General features: G+C 46.0%; 4 non-coding genes across 4 annotated transcripts; 3 read left to right on the forward strand and 1 right to left on the reverse strand.

Annotated features, from left to right (window-relative positions):
• The first annotated feature begins 719 nt into the window (after positions 1–719).
• Positions 720–792, forward strand: TRNAR-CCU (transfer RNA arginine (anticodon CCU)). Its single transcript has one exon. It is a non-coding gene; the product is annotated as a tRNA-Arg (tRNA).
• A 2,220-nt stretch (positions 793–3,012) lies between these two features.
• TRNAR-CCU (transfer RNA arginine (anticodon CCU)) lies at positions 3,013–3,085 on the forward strand. The gene has a single exon. It is a non-coding gene; the product is annotated as a tRNA-Arg (tRNA).
• A 4,075-nt stretch (positions 3,086–7,160) lies between these two features.
• On the reverse strand, positions 7,161–7,233 carry TRNAF-GAA (transfer RNA phenylalanine (anticodon GAA)). Its single transcript has one exon. It is a non-coding gene; the product is annotated as a tRNA-Phe (tRNA).
• A 3,486-nt stretch (positions 7,234–10,719) lies between these two features.
• On the forward strand, positions 10,720–10,792 carry TRNAF-GAA (transfer RNA phenylalanine (anticodon GAA)). The gene has a single exon. It is a non-coding gene; the product is annotated as a tRNA-Phe (tRNA).
• Positions 10,793–22,266: the final 11,474 nt, after the last annotated feature.

The following is a 22,266-nucleotide window of genomic DNA, read 5'->3' on the forward strand; positions in this document are numbered from 1 at the left end:
TGTGTATATAGAAGTGTGTGACTGTAATGTGTCTACATTGTAGTGTGTGACTGTACTGTGTGTATATAGTGGTGTGTGTGACTGTACTGTGTGTATATAGTGGTGTGTGTGTGTGTGTGTGACTGTAATGTATGTATACGTGTGTGTGTGTGTGTGTGTGTGTGTGTGTGTGTGTGTGACTGTACTTTGTGTATATAGTGGTGTGTGACTGTACTGTGTGTATATAGAGGTGTGTGACTGTACTGTGTCTACATAGTAGTGTGTGACTGTACTGTGTGTATATAGTGGTGTGTGTGACTGTACTGTGTGTATATAGTGGTGTGTGTGTGTGTGTGTGTGTGACTGTAATGTATGTATACGTGTGTGTGTGTGTGTGTGTGGCTGTACTGTGTGTATATATTGGTGTGTGACTGTACTGTGTGTGTAAATAGTGGTGTGTGACTGTACTGTGTGTATATAGAGGTGTGTGGCTGTACTGTGTCTACATAGTAGTGTGTGACTGTACTGTGTGACTATTGTGTGTAGTGGTGTGTGACTGTACTGTGTGTATACAGGAGTGTGTGACTGTATTGTGTGTAGTGGTGTGTGACTGTGCTGTGTATATAGGTTTGTGTGTGACTGTGTTGTATGTGAACATGAGTGTGTGTGTGTGTGTGTGTGTGTGTGCGTGCGTGCGTGCGTGTGTGCGTGTGCGTGTTGTGTAGTACTTGCATCACTCAGCCCCAGTGGCCTAATGGATAAGGCACTGGCCTCCTAAGCCAGGGATTGTGGGTTCGAGTCCCATCTGGGGTGAATTCCTTCTTTTATGTTATTCTGCTCCGTCCTGTTTATTACTTTGCTTGCTCAGCGCCTGTAACCCCGTCCCGGCCATAGATAGATGTAAGATACAGTTACTAGCTGATAGAGATTCCTTCTCATTGTTCTCACCACCTGGTCTGGAAATGGTTAAATCCAAAAGATTGTAGGAAGTCAGGATGGCCGAGCGGTCTAAGGCGCTGCGTTCAGGTCGCAGTCTCCCCTGGAGGCGTGGGTTCGAATCCCACTTCTGACATAGCTGTTTTTACTGCATCAGGAGGAATATATTGTATCCACAGGGTCACAGCTCCGATCTATCCGTAACACACACTTACACACACACCCCATTGTTATATCTCTATACAGAGGAAGATATATAAGGATTAGTAATGAAGTAATCGGCATGGCTTTGTTTTACCTCATACACTAACCGAATATTTAACCCCTTCACGACCCAGAACATAATTGTAAATCCTGGGTCGGGTAAGGGAAGTCAGAGAACCGGCGCAATCGCGGTTGCTATTTTAGGGTAGCTTCACACGTACCGACTCGCAGCGTTAATAACGCTGCGAGTGGGCTAGGTCCTGGCAGATCACTTTCACTACATACACACAGCGGTCTGACCTAGCCGACTCGCAGCGTTATTAATGCTCCGAATCGGTACGTGTGAAGCTACCCTCAGTGGTGTGTGTGTGACTGTACTGTGTGTATATAGGGGTATGTGTGACTGTACTGTGTGTGTGTGTGTATACAGTGGTGTGTGTGTGACTGTACTGTGTGTATATAGTGGTGTGTGACTGTGCTGTGTATATAGTGGTGTGTGACTGTACTGTGTGTATACAGTGGTGTGTGTGTGACTGTACTGTGTGTATATAGTGGTGTGTGTGTGTGTGACTGTACTGTGTGTATATAGTGGTGTGTGACTCTACTGTGTATATAGTGGTGTGCGACTGTACTGTGTGTATACAGTGGTGTGTGTGTGACTGTACTGTGTGTATATAGTGGTGTGTGACTGTACTGTATATAGTGGTGTGTGACTGTACTGTGTATATAGTGTTGTGTGACTGTACTGTGTGTATATAGTGGTGTGTGACTGTACTGTGTGCATATAGTGGTGTGCGTGACTGCACTGTGTGTATATAGTGTATATAGTGGTGTTTGTGTGACTGTACTGTGTGTGTATATAGTGGTATTTGTGTGACTGTACTGTGTGTATATAGTGGTGTGTGTGACTGTACTGTGTGTATAGTGGTGTATAGCTGGTAAGTAAGGGACACAGTATATCACCAAAACCGAGGTAAACCAGAAGGTCCGAACCCCACGCGTGGTGTGTGACTGTACTTTGTATATAGGGGTGTGTGACTGTACTGTATGTCTATAGTGGTGTGTGACTGTACTGTGTATATAGGTGTGTGTGTGTGTGACTGTACTGTTTGTATATAGGGGTGTGTGACTGTACTGTGTATATAGGGGTGTGTGACTGTACTGTGTGTATATAGTGGTGTGTGTGACTGTACTGTATGTATATAGTGGTGTGTGTGTGTGTGTGTGTGACTGTACTGTGTGTGTATATAGTGGTGTATGTGTGACTGTACTGTGTGTATATAGTGGTGTATGTGTGACTGTACTGTGTGTATATAGTGGTGTATGTGTGACTGTACTGTGTATATAAAGGTGTGTGACTACTGTGTGTATATAGTGGTGTGTGTGACTGTACTGTTTGTATATAGGGGTGTGTGACTACTGTGTGTATATAGTGGGGTATATATACATATTTTAGTCCAGTTATTGGGAGAATTCTACCACCTGGTCTGGAAATGGTTAAATCCTGAAACTTATATGGAGTCAGGATGGCCGAGCGGTCTAAGGCGCTGCGTTCAGGTCGCAGTCTCCCCTGGAGGCGTGGGTTCGAATCCCACTTCTGACAACAATTTTTTGACACAAGTGTTGAGGAATATACGTGTCATCTATGTATACAGCACATTATATACATTGCTACATATACACAGTGTATGTGTATATATATACACATACAGCACATTATATACATATCTATATATACTTTAGCTTTGGCTGTCCAGGCATGATGGGAATTTTTATTACAGCTGGAGGGATGAAGGTTCCCCATCCCTGATCTAAATCATCACATATTGTGACTCCAGCTCCTCACCCCCCCTTGGCCACCAGGACTAGTGAGTTTTAGTAACTATGGACACAGCCCCAGTGGCCTAATGGATAAGGCACTGGCCTCCTAAGCCAGGGATTGTGGGTTCGAGTCCCATCTGGGGTGCTCTGCTTATTTTGTGTTGTTTTACATTTGATCTAAAATAATAAATATATTATATATCATAGACGACTCCTCTAAGGGTATGTGCACTCTAACGAATCCCGACAAAATCTGTTGCCGATTCCACAGCTCCTGGACTCTGGCAACTGCCCATGTCATAGACTCCATTCCATACACGGGCAGACTTTGCCGTCCGTCCAAAGAATGAATAGGTTTTCTGTTCGGACTGACGGCGGAATCCGCCTGTGCATAGCATGGAGTCTACGGCATGGGCGGAGACGCACGCGGCTGCCAGAGTCTGCAAGCTGCAGAATTTGCGACGGATTTTCCCCTGGGATTCCATAGTGTGCACGTACGCTTACCGCGTGCTTGCCAAACATAGATGTTAGAGGCATTTGCTAGATAAATTTTTTTTTAAAATGTTCTTTCTAAACGGTTTGGAAATGGTAAGAAGGCTTCTATACAACATGCCCCGCCCACCAACTTACTGCCAGAAGGAGGCTGCTGTACAACAAGCCCCGCCCACCAACTTACTGCCAGAAGGAGGCTGCTGTACAACAAGCCCCGCCCACCAACTTACTGCCAGAAGGAGGCTGCTGTACAACAAGCCCCGCCCACCAACTTACTGCCAGAAGGAGGCTGCTGTACAACAAGCCCCGCCCACCAACTTACTGCCAGAAGGAGGCTGCTGTACAACAAGCCCCGCCCACCAACTTACTGCCAGAAGGAGGCTGCTGTACAAAAAGCCCCACCCACCAACTTACTGCCAGAAGGAGGATGCTGTACAACAAGCCCCGCCCACCAACTTACTGCCAGAAGGAGGATGCTGTACAACAAGCCCTGCCCACCAACTTACTGCCAGAAGGAGGATGGTGTACAACAAGCCCCGCCCACCAACTTACTGCCAGAAGGAGGCTGCTGTACAACAAGCCCCGCCCACCATAAGAAATCCCCTCCCCTAATAAAAGTCTGAATAAATAAATAATAAATAAATTATTTTTATAAATAAAAATAAATGAATAAACTTACATTTTTCGTATCCCCGCGTGCGTAATCGCCTGAACTGAATTAAACTATTACATTCCTGATTTGGCACGGTAAACAGCGTAAGCGTAAAAACCCGCCAAAGTGCAAAATTGATGATTTTTGATCAAATCAAATCCAGAAGAATTGTAATAAAAAACGATCAAAAAGTCCCATATATGCAATCAAGGTACCGATAGAAAGGATAGATCATGGCGCCAAAAATTTCACTGCACAAACAATTTCTTTCCGGTTGTGCAGCATATTGTATGGAAAAACTATGTCGGTCAATGCAAACTACAATAGGTGTCACAAATAATAAGGGCTCATATGGGTCTGTAGGTGAAATGATGCGAGCGCTATGGTATTTTATACACAACGAGGAGAAAATGAGAGAGCAAAAACTAAAAGGGTTAAATGGCCTTAGGGGAGCTGCACATGTATCGGATACGCAGCGGATTTCACGCTACGAGTTTGCAGCAAAATCCATGTACTGTTAAAATTTAATTGGTCACATACCCGCAGCAGAATTTAAATCCAACGGCCAGTAAGTGACCTTTAACCCCCCACACCTGGAGAATACATTACCTGCTCGGCACCATGGCTCGGCTCCCGGCTCCCCTCGGTCCCCATCAGCCAATCAGTGCAGGCAGTACACAGTAATGTATGCTCCAGGCCGGGGGCGGCAGGCGGTAAAAGGGGTTATCCAGCGCTACAAAAACATGGCCACTTTCCCCCTACTGTTGTCTCCAGTTTGGGTGTGGTTTGAAACTCAGTTCCATTGAAGTAAATGAAGCTTAATTGCAAACCGCACCTGAACTGGAGACAAGAGTAGGGGGAAAGTGGCCATGTTTTTGTAGCGCCGGATAACCCCTTTAACCCCTTAAGGTCAAAGCCTATTTTCGTTTTTGCGCTTTTGCTTATTCCATTTTAAGTTTAAAAGTCCATAGCGCTTGCATTTTTTCACCTAGAGACGTATATGAGCGCTTATTTTTTGAGAAACCAATTGTACTTTGCAATGACCGGCATTATTTTTCCATAACATATGCTGCGAAACCGGAAAAAAATCATTTGCGCTGTCAAATTGAAAAAAAAAACGAATTTGTTTTAATTTCGGGGAGTTTTGCATTTACGCCGTCCGTCCTATGGTAAAACTGACTTGTTATGCATGTTCCTCAAGTCGTTACGATTACTATGATATATAACATGTATAACTTTTCTTGTATCTGATGGCCTGTAAAAAATTCAAACCGTTGTTAACAAATATACGTTCCTTAAATTCGCTCCATTCCCAGGCTTATAGCGCTTTTATCCTTTGGTCTATGGGGCTGTGTGAGGTGTCAGTTTTTGCGCCATGATGCGTTCTTTCTATCGGTACCTTGATTGCGCATATACGACTTTTTGATCGTTTTTTATTACATTTTTTCTGGATTTGATGCGACCAAAAATGCGCAATTTTGCACTTTGGAATTTTTTTGCGCTGACGCCGTTTACCGTGCGAGATCAGGAATGTGATTAATTAATAGTTCGGGCGATTACGCACGCGGCGATAGCAAACATGTTTATTTATTTATTTATTAATTTATATTTATAAAATAGGAAAAGGGGGGTGATTTGGACTTTTATTAGGGGAGGGGATTTTTTATTAATAAAAACACTTTTTTACTTTTTTTTTACTGTAACTAGAAGCCCCCCTGGGGGACTTGTATATACACAGCAAAGATCGATTAGATCGGTCATAGATTGCTATGGCCTGCTGCAGGCCATAGCAATCTATTGCCGAGCCGGGATCAGCGTCATTCCGACGCTGAGGCCCGGCACGGGCAGAAGAACGGATCTCCCCCCCGCAATCGCATCGCGGGGGGGAGATCCGTCTCACTAGACACCAGGGACGTGCGGCGCAGTGCCTCTAAATGCAGCTGTCAGGTTTGACAGCTGCACTTAGAGGCTTAATTAGCCGGCGCGGCAACGGGACCCGCGCCGGCTAATAGAGGCACTGCCCGGCTGCACATGTCAGCCGGGATCAGCGCCGTTCAGAGCGGGGTCCCGGCGGGACCCCGCTCTGAACACCCTGAGCGGCACCATGACGTATCAGATACGTCATGGGTCGCTAAGGGGTTAAAGGGGCCGGGTTACATATCTGCAGCAGAGTGAAAATTCCGCTGCGGGTATGTAACCGCCATAGAACTTCACCCTACCAGGATTTGAAGCTGCAAACTTACAGCATGAATCCCACTGCGAATCCGGTACGTGTGAAGTCTACCTGTCATAATCGTCCACTTCCAGGTTAGCGGCGAGATCCTCTGCTAATGGGAAAGTTCGGGTCTCCATGGATACAGAGACGTAATCAGACAATGGTAAAGGTACACTTTAAAAAAAATATATATATATATATGTATGTATATATATATATATATATATATATATATATATATACCAACAAAACACAACAATCACTGAACTCCCTCTCTCCAGAGAAGGAAGCCCATTGCCAAGGGGTGCCTCCTAGTGGGGAGAGCACCAAACCACCCTGATACGTAGCCCCTCAGGTCCTCACTCTGTTACGAGCGTTGGGACCTTAACAGGGAAACACCAGGGTGGCTCCTGCAGGTTTTTTATATATATATATATATATTTTTTTTATTTTTTTTATAAATATCAATACATCCATCCCATAATAAGTATAAATAAATAAAAAAAAATAAACATTTTGCATAGTAAATAGCATAAGTACAAAAATTGCTGCTTTATGGTCATTCAAATAGAAAGAAAAAAGAACAAAATGTCATCAAAAAGTTCCAAAAATACAATGGTGATTCCTATAAAAACTAGAGATCACAATGCAAACATTTTTCCTCACACAGCTCTATAGCAGTCAGAATGGCGCAATGTGCTGAGAGCTGCCGATTTCCTCAGGGAGCTCACCCCCCATTGTCTGCAGGTGCGTATACTGGTCGGGTGTCCTACATATCATCTATATACTATTATATACTAGTCAGTGGCTCCATTCGCTCTTATCTCCACATAACAGATGAAAGGGGAACAAAAAGTGAGCTGCCGAAACCCGGGATCGAACCAGGGACCTTTAGATCTTCAGTCTAACGCTCTCCCAACTGAGCTATTTCGGCTTCATGTGCCTTCTTAAAGGGGCAGTACACCAGCTCAATAATACACAATACAAGCAGAGACTTTTAGATAAGGCACTGGCTTCCTAAGGCTGGTTCACACTACGTTTTTTTTTTCCATACGTTTTTGCAAAAAAAAAAAAAACTTCATTCAGTGCGGCCACAAGAGAGAAAAGAAGAGCAGACGCCGCACCCAGGTGAGTATAAGTGTTTGTTTGTTTATGCTATATGGGAGGGGGACAGTGCACGGGGACTATATACTACAGGGGGGGAGTGCACAGGGGGGCTATATACTACAGGAGGAGAGCTCACAGTGGGCTATATACTACAGGGGGAGAGTGCACAGGGGGGCTATATACTACAGGGGGAGAGTGCACAGGGGGGCTATATACTACAGGGGGAGAGTGCATGGGGGGCTATATACTACAGGGGGAGAGCACACAGTGCAGCTATATACTACTGGGGGAGAGAGAAGAGGGGGCTATATACTACAGGGGGAGAGCGCACAGGGGAGCTATATACTACTGGGAGAGAGAGCACAGGGGGCTATATACTAGAGGGGGAGAGTGCACAGGGGGGCTATATACTACTGGGGGAGAGACCACAGGGGGGCTATATACTACAGGGGGAGAGTGCACAGGGGCCTATATATTACTGGGGGAGAGAGAGCACAGGGGGGCTATATACTACAGGGGGAGAGCACACAGGGGGGCTATATACTACTGGGGGAGAGCGCACAGGGGAGCTATATACTACTGGGGGAGAGAGCACAGGGGAATATATACTACTAGGGGAGAACGCACAGGGGGCTATATACTACTGGGGGAGAGCGGACAGGGGGGGCGATATACTACAGGGGGAGAGCACACAGGGGGGCTATATACTACCAGGGGAGAGCGCACAGGGAGACTATATACTACTCGGGAGAGCGCACAGGGGGGCTACATACTACAGGGGGAGAGCGCACAGGGGGGCTATATACTACAGGGGGAGAGCACACAGGGTGGCTTTATACTACTTGAGGAGAGTGCACAGGGGGGGCTATATACTACAGGGGAACAACTAAAAGTTGTTGAGTACCCCTGGTCTATGGGCTGCCTGGACTATCTAGCGATCACCGGCTCACCGGTTGGCTGTCGCCACGTGTAATAACGCGGACAAAGAGCAGGGAGAACGAGCACTGACAGCGCTTGCTTGCTTCTCCAGTCGCCCGTCAGCCGATAATCAGTCTGTGTAAGAGTGACAGCGATCAGCTGAAGAGCAGAAAAACTAGTAAAAGCTCTCACTAACCTTAGCACTACATCTAGTCAGGATGGCCGAGCGGTCTAAGGCGCTGCGTTCAGGTCGCAGTCTCCCCTGGAGGCGTGGGTTCGAATCCCACTTCTGACAGCAATGTTTTTGAGCTTGTTAATTTTTCCATGCAGCAGTTGAAGGAGGGGGCTTAATTGGCCTTAAAGTGACAATCCCCCCCCCCCTTTTTGCATTATGACTTCTCTGTATAGTGTTAATTGTGCAGTTTAAAAACCTTATTTTATACATCATGGTGCTTGTTCCAGTAAAAAGTGATCTTCATTCATCTGCGGATTGTGCTACCTGGGTAGGGCTTCGCAGCAGCAGCGCCACTTAGCCCTGCCCACATTAGCACCATAGCCCCGCCCCCTCAATGACATAATTGGCGCATAGGCCCCACCCCTCAGTGGCCATTGAAAGGGCCAACCTAATGGTTTAGCCCCACCCCCACTGATGGCAAAAAGGGGGTGGGGCTATAGTGGTGATATGGGCGGGGCTAAGTGGCACTGAGCCCGCAAAGCCCCACCCAGGTAACACAATCCGCAGATGATAAAAAAAAAAAATCACCTTTTACTGGAGCAAGCACCATGACGTATGATATAAAATATTGCATGAAAACTGCACAATTTACCCTTTACACCTGTGTAGAGAAGTCAGAATGCAAAAAAAAGTTCAAAAGTTAAAGTTCTGGTCTCCATTGATACAAAGACGGAATCAAACAATCGTGAAGGTACACTGTAAAAAAAAAAAACTTTTTTTTTTTTTTTTTAAATATCAGTACATCCATTCCATAATAAAAGTATAAATCAATAAAAAAAATAAACGTCTTACACAGTAAATTACAAAAGTACAAAAATACTCCAAAGTCAAAAATTGCAGATTTTTGGTCATCCAAATAGAATCAAAATTGATCAAAAAACAATCTCAGCAATAAGTGAGAAGACTGAAGCTTTTGGCTACAAGGTTTGGGCCATGACTACTTCCAGGAGGGTCATTACACCGCTCTGGACACCTGTGACTACATAATCTGTAACATCATCCCAAGGGACCCGGTAGCAACCCGGCAGGACACCGACCACAGGGGAAAAGGGTACAACCGGCCTCACACCCTAAAAGCAGGCGTGCCCTCACACCCATGTGCCCTCCAGGTACTGGCGTCACGTGACTACATAATAGGGTCCGGCTGTATCTCGTCCGTCCACCACAGGAGTGGCGTCACACTAAAACCCCTAGGAAGTGACCGGCCGTCTCTCCGATATAACACCTCCGGGGGTACACCACATATGTTATTACACATGTGCAGTGGCGTCGATATAGGGGTCAGAAAGGTCACAATTACGACCAGGTCCGCCAAACCCCCCCATCACATGACTGCAACTATCCCAAATCAGCTGTGACCCATGACAGCAGGTCAAGGAGAACTGTAGTGTGCAATACCGCAGGCTGCTCTACTCTTCTATTGTATCAGCAATCGCTAACACAATTAATTCGCCAATTTCTCTGAGAAGCCGGGGAGCCCTGTCCGGTGACTCGGCACTTCCTCCTGTGTAATATAGAGACCGGTAATTAGCTCCGCCCCCATTACGCATCATCCAGACCTGACCAGAAGAGGCCAGAGCACCTGAGAAGAACAGGAACCAGGAGAGGTGAGCTTCCCCCACACACACCAAACAACTACAACTGGGGCTGGAGGTGGAAAAATGCAAGTGGTAAGGTGTTTTTTTTTAATTGAGGAGGAAAAAACTAAAATTCTTTCAGTCCTTAACCCTTTGATGACCAGGCCAATTTTCCTTTTTTTCCTTCTCGTGATTAAAACGCCGTAGCGCTTGCATTTTTTCACCTACAGATGCACATGATCCCTTATTTTTTGCGTCACCAATTGTACCTTGCAATGGTAAACTAAATTTTTCCATAAAATATGCTGCAAAACCAGGAAAAAATATTTGCGCTGTGAAATTAAAAAAAAACAAAAAAAAACCACATTTTATATTTTATTTTGAGTGTTCCGTGTGTTTTATTCGCCTTATGGTAAAACTGACGTTATCTATGTTCCTCAAGTTAGTACGATTAAAACAATAGGCAACTTATATAACTTTTAATGGTGTCACAGGTAATTCATAGCCCTAACCTGTTCTCTACAGCTTGTGTCATCCATAGAATACTCAACCTGTGTACTGCCCCTTTAAGGGAATAAAGGCAGCCGAAATAGCTCAGTTGGGAGAGCGTTAGACTGAAGATCTAAAGGTCCCTGGTTCGATCCCGGGTTTCGGCAGATTGTTTTTTGCTTACCTAGAGATAGGAGCGACTGCAGCCACTGACTAGTATATAGATGAGGTGCACAGGCCAATTATCCATAACAAGCCTTCCTGGAAAAGCTCCATCAGTTCTACCTCTGCCACACAGGAGCATGCTGGGAGTTGTTGTTCTACCTCTGCCACACAGGAGCATGCTGGGAGCTGTAGTTCTACCTCTGCCACACAGGAGCATGCTGGGAGTTGTTCTACCACAGCCACACAGGAGCAGGTTGGGAGCTGTAGTATTAGCACAGCCACACAGGAGCATGCTGGGAGCTGTAGTATTAGCACAGCCACACAGGAGCATGCTGGGAGCTGTAGTATTACCTCAGCGACACAGGAGCATGCTGGGAGTTGTAGTATTACGTCAGCCACACAGGAGCACTAACATACACACCCTATTAGCACACACATTCCACTAACACACACACACACACTCCATTCAGGGGCATAACTTTTGATTGGGCCCCCCCCAACTGACCACTAAGCTGTCAAGTGTAGTCATTAACTTATTTTCCATGTTTATAACGTGTATGGTATTAGAGTACCAGTATATAAGGTGCAAAAATGACCACCATACACATCACTGTCACACTGTTACTGTGTATACCTGTAAAACGATTAATACCAGTAGGCAAGGGGCAACAATTACCGCCACACCATGACCACTAATAAATACTACTGTACTGTTACTGGCCAAATCCAGTATATAAGATCAATAATAACAACAGTACCAGTTGACAAGGGACAAATAATACCCTCACATACTGACCAATGCCATCACTGCTACTGAATATAATCCATTGTACAAATACAAATATACTATATAGCAGCAGATACCAACTCTACACAGGCTCTGCGCACCATAAGGCCTCCTTCCCACGTTTCGTGTTTTGCATCTCTGGTATGATGCTGGGAGCGGGGGACTGTATGAATATGCGCCGCGCTGTAATGACAAAGCCACGTGGCTGCTTCATTACAGCATGGCGCATATCCATACAGTTCCCCGCTCCCAGCATCATATCAGAGATGCTGCCCGTGCTGGGGGAAACTTTGTTACAGGCATTCCACATCCGTGTTCCCTGTGAAACATGGAACGTGGGAATAAGGCCTAAGTGACTACAGTGCAGTTATGGCCAGTGACTCACAGAGGTCTTCTCTAAGTGAATCATAGGGGGCTTCTTCTCCAATTGCAGTTGCTCACTTTTCCTCTTCAAGTGATCTCATCTCAGGGGACCCAGACCACCTGGCCCTCTGATGCAGCGGACCCCATGCAGCCGCTACAGCTGCTATGGTGGTGGTTCCGTCCCTGACTCCATTAGCAAACACAGATACATACATATACTCACCCACACAGCATTAGCAGTGGAGGATGACACTGTCAGGGGAGGATCAGACTCCTATGTCGGGAGGGGGGTGGGGGTTGTCTCTGCACTTCTCCCCTCTCCTGATTGGCTCCAGACATCATGTGACATTGGTCAGGAGCTTTTTTTCAGCTCCGGAGCCAAGCAGAAAAGAGGAGGAGAGCAGGTCTGGAGCCTTCAGCAGCTGCGGGGCAGAGCGGGGAAGGGATGCTGAGTGGGTGAGGTCGGGTGGGGGAAATTTTTTTCACTTGAGCATGCATAGCGCCCCCTGTAATTAAGCAGGAGATGGCGTCCTAGGCCCTGTCACTTCCTCTTTGACCTTCTTATTTCTCAGGCTGAAGATATATGGATTCATTATTGGGGCCACCACAGTATACACAACGCTCACAACCCTGTTGTAATTTACTGTAGAGTTTTAAGATGGACGGAGATACATGAAGGCGATTGTTCCATAAAATACGAGGACCATGGTGAGATATGAGGAACAGGTGGAGAAGGCATAAAGGGATGGGATTGCTCTTAAAGGGGCGGCACTAAAGTCGCTCTTCAAGGGATGGTACATAAATTGCTTTTAAAGGGACAGTACATAGGTAGCTCTTAAAGGGACGGCACCCAAGTCACTCTTAAAGGAAGGGTACCAAACTAGGAACTAGGTCTTAAAGCGAGAGTATAAAGGGTTAAACTTTCTCTTAAAGGGAATCCACTGTTAAAGGGGCATTCTTATATATTTTGTCCTGGAAATGCAAATCTAGTTTATGTTAATGATTTTATTGTATAATGTGTAAATGTAAAAAAAAAAAAAAAAAACGCTGCAGTATCTGTTGGTGCAAATAACTATTATTATTATGAGTATTTGCTGTGTGTGCTGAGATTGGAGAGATCAGGAGCAGAGCGTACAAAGAGTAATGAGAAGTTTTTCTGATCCTGCAGATACAATGTATATTCTTCATGCCCAAAAGCTTTGTCAGAAGTGGGATTCGAACCCACGCCTCCAGGGGAGACTGTGACCTGAACGCAGCGCCTTAGACCGCTCGGCCATCCTGACTTGGTGGTGTGCTTCATACTTCACTTTTACAGAATCAGTCAATTACATACAATGTCTCCTAATTAAAAATTCAGACAATCGTACACTTTACCACACAAAAAAGGTTTTTTTTTTTTTAAAAAAAAAAAAGAAAGGCTGTGTGCATAGGCTCCTCATGAATATTTGAACCTGTGTACTGTCCCTTTAAGGATTTTGCGGCAGCCGAAATAGCCGGGTTTCGGCAGGTTCCTTTTTCCTTATCTAGAGATAAGAGCGACTGCAGCCACTGACTAGTATATAGATGATGTGTACAGGTCCTTCAACACGGGCAGATTATCCATAACAAGCCTTCCTGGAAAAGCTCCATCACTCCATAATCAGCCCATGTAATGCTGCATTTACCCGTTTTTTTTTTTTATAACGATCAGCGTTTACACAAATAAATCGTTAAAAAAATCGTTATTGCGTTTTTAAAATCGCTTCACATAGGGTGAATCTTTCTCGATGGTAAATTACGAAGCAGCAAAATCCAAGAATTTCTTAGATGGCACCCACACCAAAAAGTTTTTTTTGTTTTGTTTTTTCTTTAATTTGTCATAGAGACACCTTATAGTTTATCAGTCGGGATCTGTTCTATGTGCTAAGATTCTACTGCAAAGCTCTGCCTGTCCAGGCATGATGGGAATTGTAGTTCTGCAACAGCCGGAGGAGCAGAAGTTCCCCATCCGCGGTGTAGTGCGGGGGAGGGGACAGAACAAAACTTCTTATCTATCAATTCCAATCAATCAAATCAATTTGAACTAAATAATAGATAAAAGGACACTATAGATAAATGACACTATACCTGGGAGTATTTCCTGCCAGACACTAAGAGAGATAAAACAAAAAGATTGGCGCCTCCTGGTGTAATAAGATAAGGTTGGGATGGTGCGGGTGCAAGCACAATAAACGCACTCACCTGATGGAGTTGTGCAAAGGATTAAACACCTGGGTGCAATTAAGTTGTTGTTTGATATTATACTTGAGGCCCGTAGTCTGGGATGTGAAGGAATTCTCGCCATGGGCGATGTTTTTACAGCATAAGCACGCTTTCTTTTCACATCTAAAAATGCCCTTAATTTCTTGTGTTAATTTTTCTTTCTTCGTTTTTTAGGGTCTTGACCCTGCTCGGGGCTATCATCCCTCGGATTGTTCTGGCGAAAGGTAAGTTGGGGTCTCTCAGGGATCATTTTCTTCAGAAAAGCATCCATCTTCAGTATATGCCAATGCTTTTCTAGAATGGAATTATTATTCGTGAGGCCGATAAGGGGGAAAGTATTATTGTACAAAACAGGAATGACTACCTGGATGAAGCAATGAGGATTTTAAATGACGTAAATTATTATGAAATTTTAGAAACAAATATATATTAAAGAATATAACGAGCTGAAAAACAAAAATTTCGATAAGGGGATATTGAACAAAAAGGTAAAAAACTTTTTAAGTGTACAAGAACCTAGAAGGGGCTTAGAGGCGATGGCGTATGCCCTAAAGAACAACCATCTGTTCAAAGACCAACAGATTGAATTTTTGATCGAAGGAATGAAGTTCATCTTATCACATAATATTTTTATTTTTCAGGACGTTTTATACAGACAGACCAGAGGGACAGCCATGGGGACTCGGGCCGCGCCCAGCTATGCTAACCTTTTTATGGGCCGGTTCGAGTCCCTGTACATTACCAGCTCCCCCTGGGCCAATGATAACATCATATATTATAAAAGATATATCGATGATTTGTTTTTTATCTGAAAGGGGAATCCAACATCCATTGAGAATTTTATTTCACACCTGGCGATTGGTTTTTACTCCCTCAATGGACCCGACCAGTATTGTGTTTTTAGACCTCATTATTAGCCAGAAAAACAATAACATTTTTACTATGATTAGTTTTAAAGCAGTCGACTCCAATAGTTTTTTGGATTTTAATAGTAAGGCCCCCTTCACACGTCCGGAAAATCTGTCCGGATTTCCTATCAGGAAATCCGGACGGATTTCCGGACTCATAGGCTGACATTAGACACGGACACCCTTCCGGATTTTTCCGGAAGGGTGTCCGTTCCGGAAAATAGGACCGGATTTTTTAGATCCTGTCCTATTTTCGTCCGGAAATCCGGCACGGACGCCCCCATAGAAGTCTATGGGAGCGCCGGAATCACGGGCATTTTCCTGATGTATATCAGGAAAGTGCCCGTGATTCCGGAATGGTAGAGAGCCAGGACCTCACCACGGGGCCAGAGTGCGGTGCGGTGCGGTGCAGCCCGCCGGCCCCGCTCGCCCGCCCGCCCGCTCCGCTCGACCTCCCGCTCCGCTCGCCCGCTCCGCTCGCCCGCTCCGCTCGCCCGCCCGCTGCGCTCGCCCGCTCGCCCGCCCCCCCGCTCCACTCGCCTGACCGCCCCTCTGGTACTACAGGGCTGGCAGGCCATGATGGGAGTTGTAGTTCTGCAGCCTGTGGCCATCCAGGTTGCAGAAGTACAACTCCCATCATGGCTCTGCTGGCAGGCCATGATGGGAGTTGTAGTTCTGCAGCGTGTGGCCATCCAGGTTGCAGAAGTACAACTCCCATCATGGCTCTGCTGGCAGGCCATGATGGGAGTTGTACTTCTGCAGCCTGTGGCCATCCAGGTACACTAGGGGCTGTGTGGGTACCTGTGATTTATGTTGGCATACTAGACCATCTCATCAGGAAATCCTGAAGGTTTTTCCTGATGGTTTCCTGATGGTAAAAACGGATTACTGTCAGGAAATCCTGATACTTTCCTGATGACATTTGAGGTCTCCTGATCAGGATTTCCTGACAGTAAAAACTGACACGGACGTGTGAATGGGGCCTAAGCATTACAAGAAGTGGATTCAAAACAAACCGTTCAGTCAATTTTACCAGATCAGAAAAAACTGTACATATACAGAAGATTATAAAAAACAAGCCGAGATCTTCAAGAAGAGGTTTTCAGAAAAGGGATACCCGAGAAAATTGGTCATGGAAGCAGCTTGCAAAAATCTACATCGATCACAAAGGGATCTTCTCAAACCAAAAATAAGGAAAGATGACTCTGACAATATGAAACACAACTTCGCTACCACATATAATGATAGTAATAAGATGATCAGAAGAATTCTAGAAAAGCATTGGCATATACTGAAGATGGATGCTTTTCTGAAGAAAATGATCCCTGAGAGACCTCAACTTACCTTTCGCCGCGGCAGAACAATCCAAGGAATGATAGCCCCGAGCAGGGTCAAGACCCTAAAAAAAGAAGAAAGAAAAATTAACACAGAAATTAAGGGCATTTTTAGATGTGAAAAGAAAGCGTGCTTATGCTGTGTATATAGACGTCCCCCAGGGGGATCAGTGCTGTGTATATAGGACTCCCCCAGGGGGATCAGTGCTGTGCATATAGGAGGCTCCCAGGGGGATCAGTGCTGTGTATATAGGACTCCTCCAGGGGGATCAGTGCTGTGTATATAGGAGGCTCCCAGAGGGATCAGTGCTGTGTATATAGGAGGCTCCCAGGGGGATCAGTGCTGTGTATATAGGACTCCTCCAGGGGGATCAGTGCTGTGTATATAGGAGGCTCCCAGAGGGATCAGTGCTGTGTATATAGGAGGCTCCCAGGGGGATCAGTCCTGTGTATATAGGAGTCCCCCAGGGGGATCAGTGCTGTATATATAGGACTCCCCCAGGGGGATCAGTGCTGTGTATATAGTAGGCTCTCAGGGGGATCAGTGCTGTGTATATAGGAGTCCTGCAGGGGAATCAGTGCTGTGTATATAGGAGTCCCTGTCATGAATGGAACTTTGGCGCAGTCCTCGGTGCGTAAGGTACGACCGAGACTGCGATTTTGGCCATAATCTTCCATTTATTCTGTGTTTTGTTTGCCTTGTTTTTGCCCTGTCTGAACTGTGTCTTATTTCTTCTGGTCTGCTAATTGGTTTCCCTGCCCCACCCGTGTCTGTGCTGCAAAGTTTCCTCTGGTCATGTAACAGTTAACCTGCCTTGCCTCAGTGATTGACAGCTGGTCCCTCCAATCATCTTCTGGACTTGGTTCCTGGTCTCCTATTTAAGATTTCTTTTTCTGCCTGTGCCTTGCCGGTTATTGACTTAGTCTCTGCCTGCTTGTGTGTTCTGTTTCTTTGCTTCTCCTGATTTCTGCCTTGTATCTTTTGACCTCGCTTGCTTGCTGCCTGCCCCCGACCATATTGCCTGTTATTCGACTACTCTTTTGGATCCTGATTTTGTACCTTTGCTGCCAGACTGTTGTGACCCGGATTGCTGACCATTCTTTATTGTGTTTTGTCTGTCTGTCTTGTCTTTTTGTCCCACCAAGCCAGTGCAGGGACTGCCGCCCAGTTGCTGCCCTAGGGTTTAGCCTAGGGGGGCAAGTAGGTAGAGTCAGTGGGCGGGGCTGAGCTTAGGGCTCACTGTCTCTGTGTGTCTGGTGTCACCGGTTCCTGACAGTCCCCCAGGGGGATCAGTGCTGTGTATATAGAAGTCCCCCAGGGGAATCAGTGCTGTGTATATAGGAGCCCCCAGGGGGATCAGTGCTGTGTATATAGGAGTCCCCCAGGGGGATCAGTGCTGTGTATATAGAAGTCCCCCAGGGGGATCAGTGCTGTGTATAAAGATGTCCCCCAGGGGGATCAGTGCTGTGTATATAGGGCTCCCCCAGGGGGATCAGTGCTGTGTATATAGAAGTCCCCCAGGGGAATCAGTGCTGTGTATATAGGAGTCCCCAGGGGGATCAGTGCTGTGTATATAGGAGTCCCCCAGGGGGATCAGTGCTGTGTATATAGGAGTCCCCCAGGGGGATCAGTGCTGTGTATATAGGAGCCCCCAGGGGGATCAGTGCTGTGTATATAGGAGTCCCCCAGGGGGATCAGTGCTGTGTATATAGAAGTCCCCCAGGGGGATCAGTGCTGTGTATATAGAAGTCCCCCAGGGGGATCAGTGCTGTGTATAAAGAAGTCCCCCAGGGGGATCAGTGCTGTGTATATAGGACTCACCCAGGGGGATCAGTGCTGTGTATATAGGAGTCCCCCAGGGGGATCAGTGCTGTGTATATAGAAGTCCCCCAGGGGGATCAGTGCTGTGTATATAGGACTCCCTCAGGGGGATCAGTGCTGTGTATATAGGAGTCCTCCAGGGGGATCAGTGCTGTGTATAAAGAAGTCCCCCAGGGGGATCAGTGCTGTGTACATAGAAGTCCCCCAGGGGGATCAGTGCTGTGTATATAGGACTCCCCCAGGGGGATCAGTACTGTGTATATAGGAATCCCCCAGGGGGATCAGTGCTGTGTGTATATAGGATTCCCCCAGGGGGATCAGTGCTGTGTGTATATAGGAGTCCCCCAGGGGGATCAGTGCTGTGTATATAGGAGTCCCCCAGGGGAATCAGTGCTGTGTATTTAGAAGTCCCCCAGGGGGATCAGTGCTGTGTATATAGAAGTCCCCCAGGGGGATCAGTGCTGTGTATATAGGAGTCCCCCAGGGGATCAGTGCTGTGTATATAGAAGTCCCCCAGGGGGCTTCTAATTACTGTATGTGACAACAAAATAAAGTGTTTCTATTAATAAATAACCCCCTCCCCTAATAAAAGTCAGAATCACCCCCCTTTTCCCATTTTATAAATAAAAGTAAATAAATAAATAAACAAACATTTTTGGTATCATCGCATGCATAATCGCCTGAAATATTAATTAATTTAATTCATGATCCCTCACGGTAAACGGCGTCAGCGCAAAACAATTCCAAAGTGCAAAATTGCGCATTTTTGGTCGCATCAAATCCAGAAAAATTGTAATAAAAAGTGATCAAAAAGTCGCATATGCGCAATCAAGGTACCAATAGAAAGTACAGATCATGGCGCAAAAAATGACACCTGACACAGCCCCATAGACCAAAGGATAAAAGCGCTATAATCATGGGAATAGAGCGATTTTAACGAACGTTTATTTTCAGTAAAAGGTTTTATTTTTTTACGAGCCCTCAATTAATATAAAAGTTATACAAGTTGCATAACGTTTTAATCGTACCGACTTGAGGAACATATATACCATGTCAGTTTTTCCATAGGACACACGGTGTGAAAACGAAGCCTCCCCCCCCCCCCAAAGAAATAAAATTGCGTTTCTTTCTTCAATTTCACCACACATATAATTTTTTACTGGTTTCGCAGCATATTTTATGCAAAAGTTCAGCCTGTCATTGCAAAGTACAATTAGTGGCGCAAAAAATAAGGGCTCATGTGGGTCCGTAGGTGTAAAAATGCAACTGCTATGGCCTTATATACACAAGGAGGAAAAAACGAAAACGCAAAAACGAAAATTAGCCCGGTCTTTAAGGGGTTAAAGGGAAGTCACTGTTAAAGGGGCGTTCTTTTCAAGCACTATGTATTTTCTTCTGGAAATGCAAATCTAGTTTAATTTAATGACTTTATTGTATATTGATAATATAGTATAACGATGTGTTCCAGAAATTGGAGAGATCAGGAGCAGAGCGTACAAAGAGTAATGAGAAGTTTTTCTTATTCTGCAGATACAATGTATATTCCTAATGCCCAAAAGCTTTGTCAGAAGTGGGATTCGAACCCACGCCTCCAGGGGAGACTGCGACCTGAACGCAGCGCCTTAGACCGCTCGGCCATCCTGACTTGGTAACCTCTGCTGTGTTGTCTTGGAGGCGCTTTCTGTTCCGGAAGTCCCAGCCCCGGCGAATAGAGAGCTCCCTGATGCGCGGCGCTGTCGGGGATAGGACGGGACACCCCCGGCAGCTGCACATCACTGGGATAGACCAGGAGGTGAGAGGATCGCCAGGGGAACGGGTTGTCAGGTGAGTTGTTTTTATTATTTTTTTTAATCTACTTTGCATAGAGGGAAGAGGGGGCCATCTATAAGGGAGAGGGGGGGGCATCTATAAGGGAGAGGGGGGGCAACATGCAGTGGGGACCATCTATAAGGGGGGAAGGGGCCATCTATAAGAGGGGCAAAGGGGGCCATCCATAAGGGGGGGAGAGGGGGGCATCTATAAGGGGGTGGGGGGATAGGAGAAGGGGCCATCTATAAGGGGGGAGAGGGGGCCATCTATAAAGGGTGGGGGAAGAGGGGGCCATCTATAGGGGGGGCAACATTCAGTGGGGCCATCTATAAGGGGCGGGGACCATCCATAAGGTGGGGGGAGAAGGGGCTATCTATAAGAGGGGGGGAGGGGGCCATCTATAAGGGGGGACAACATAGGAGAAGAGGGGGCCATCTAAAAGGGGTGAGGGAAGAGGGGGCCATCTATAAGGGGGGGGGCAACATGCTGTGCCATCTATAAGGGGGGAGAAGGGGGGCATATACTATAAGGGGGCTTACATAGAGTCAGCCTACCTACTAAATGAGGGTGTAAAGGAGCCAATACCGATGTGCAGTTAGTATAGAGATGAGGATGGTGACAGAGTGAGGAGCCTAATTCGTGGCTCGGAGAAGTATGGTGGTAATATTTTATCTTCCTATATGCTGGTGTTATTGGTAATATCTGTCTTGCGGTACACACACACACATATACAGTATATATATATATATATATATATATATACCAATAGCATCACTTGGTTGTGAAGGGGGGGGGGGGTCCGAGATGACTTCTCGCACCAGGGCCCAGGAGACATTAGCTATGCCCCTGGCTATGGTTAATTGGAGTGTGGGTACACCCGAATGGGCCCGTATTCAAATTAAAAAGAAGTAACCCGGCCAGTACTGTTCAACATCTTACACTGCGGCCGTTTTGTGACATGGCCGTGTCCCAGAACGGCCACTGATTTACCATATGTGAACATGGCCTTAGGCTATGTTCCCACACATGATTTTTGATCAGTATTTTGGTCACACAGTATTTTGGTCTTATCTGTTCTCTAAAGCTGGTGTCCTCCATAGAGGCTCCTCATGTATTTTATAACCTGTGTACTGTCCCTTTAAGAATGTAAATGCAGCTGAAATAGCTCAGTTGGGAGAACGTTAGACTGAAGATTTAAAGGTCCCTGCTTCGATCCCGGGTTTCAGCAGGTCCCTTTTTGTTCCCCTTTCATCTGTTATGTAGAGATAAGAGCGACTGCAGCCACTGACTAGTATATAATAGTATATAGATGATGTGTTAGGGTATGTGCTTGAAGTACCGCCGGTCCCAGGCGCAGGCAGATTCCACCATCCGCCCATGTCATGTCAATTCTTTGGGCGGAAGGGGGAATCTGCCTGCGCCTGGGACCAGCGGAAGTGGGAGCGCGCACAGACTCCGTTGGAAGTTATCCCCAAGAATTCCTCAGTGTGCACATACCCTAAAGGTCCTTCTACACGGGCAGATTATGGACAAGAAGCCTTCCTAGAAAAGCTCTATCAGTCCATAATCAGCCCATGTAAGAGTGACAGCGATCAGCTGAGGAGCGGGAAAATAGGGCTGAGATGGGCACCGACACCAAAATGTATTTGTAAAGTTTATATCAGTCGAGGTTTGTTTTATTTGCTAAAATTAAATTATAGATTATATATTATAATCTATTGTAGATTATATTGCTAAGAGTATAGGCAAGTAAAGGAGTAGACCAGAGATGGGGAACCTCGTCCCTCCAGCTGTTGCAAAACTACAATTCCCATCATGCCTAGAGAGCTTTAGCTTTGGCTGTCCAGACATGATGGGAATTGTAGTTTTGTAACAGCTGGAGGGCGAAGGTTCCCCATCCCTGGAGTATACAGTGGTAGTGGCCTGTGCCCAGGTCATTGTCTGTTCTCTGTTGTTGAGGTTCAGTCATTTGTCTCATCACTCTCATCACTGCCCCTTTCACCTCCTTATTTCTCAGGCTGTAGATATATGGATTCAATCGTATCACAGGAATACATAGTCCGGCCACATTCACTCAATGTATTTATGATTAAACAATGGCCGTTGTTTAATCACAGTGGCCAATCGCATTAACCCCTAGACGACCGTGGGCGTACCCGTACGTCTAGCGGTCACTAGGGGTGTTAAGAGCGGGGCAGTGTGCCGGCCCTGC

The sequence above is a fragment of the Dendropsophus ebraccatus genome, chromosome 12 (assembly GCF_027789765.1).
Source record: "Dendropsophus ebraccatus isolate aDenEbr1 chromosome 12, aDenEbr1.pat, whole genome shotgun sequence".
NCBI classification, from domain to species: domain Eukaryota; kingdom Metazoa; phylum Chordata; class Amphibia; order Anura; family Hylidae; genus Dendropsophus; species Dendropsophus ebraccatus.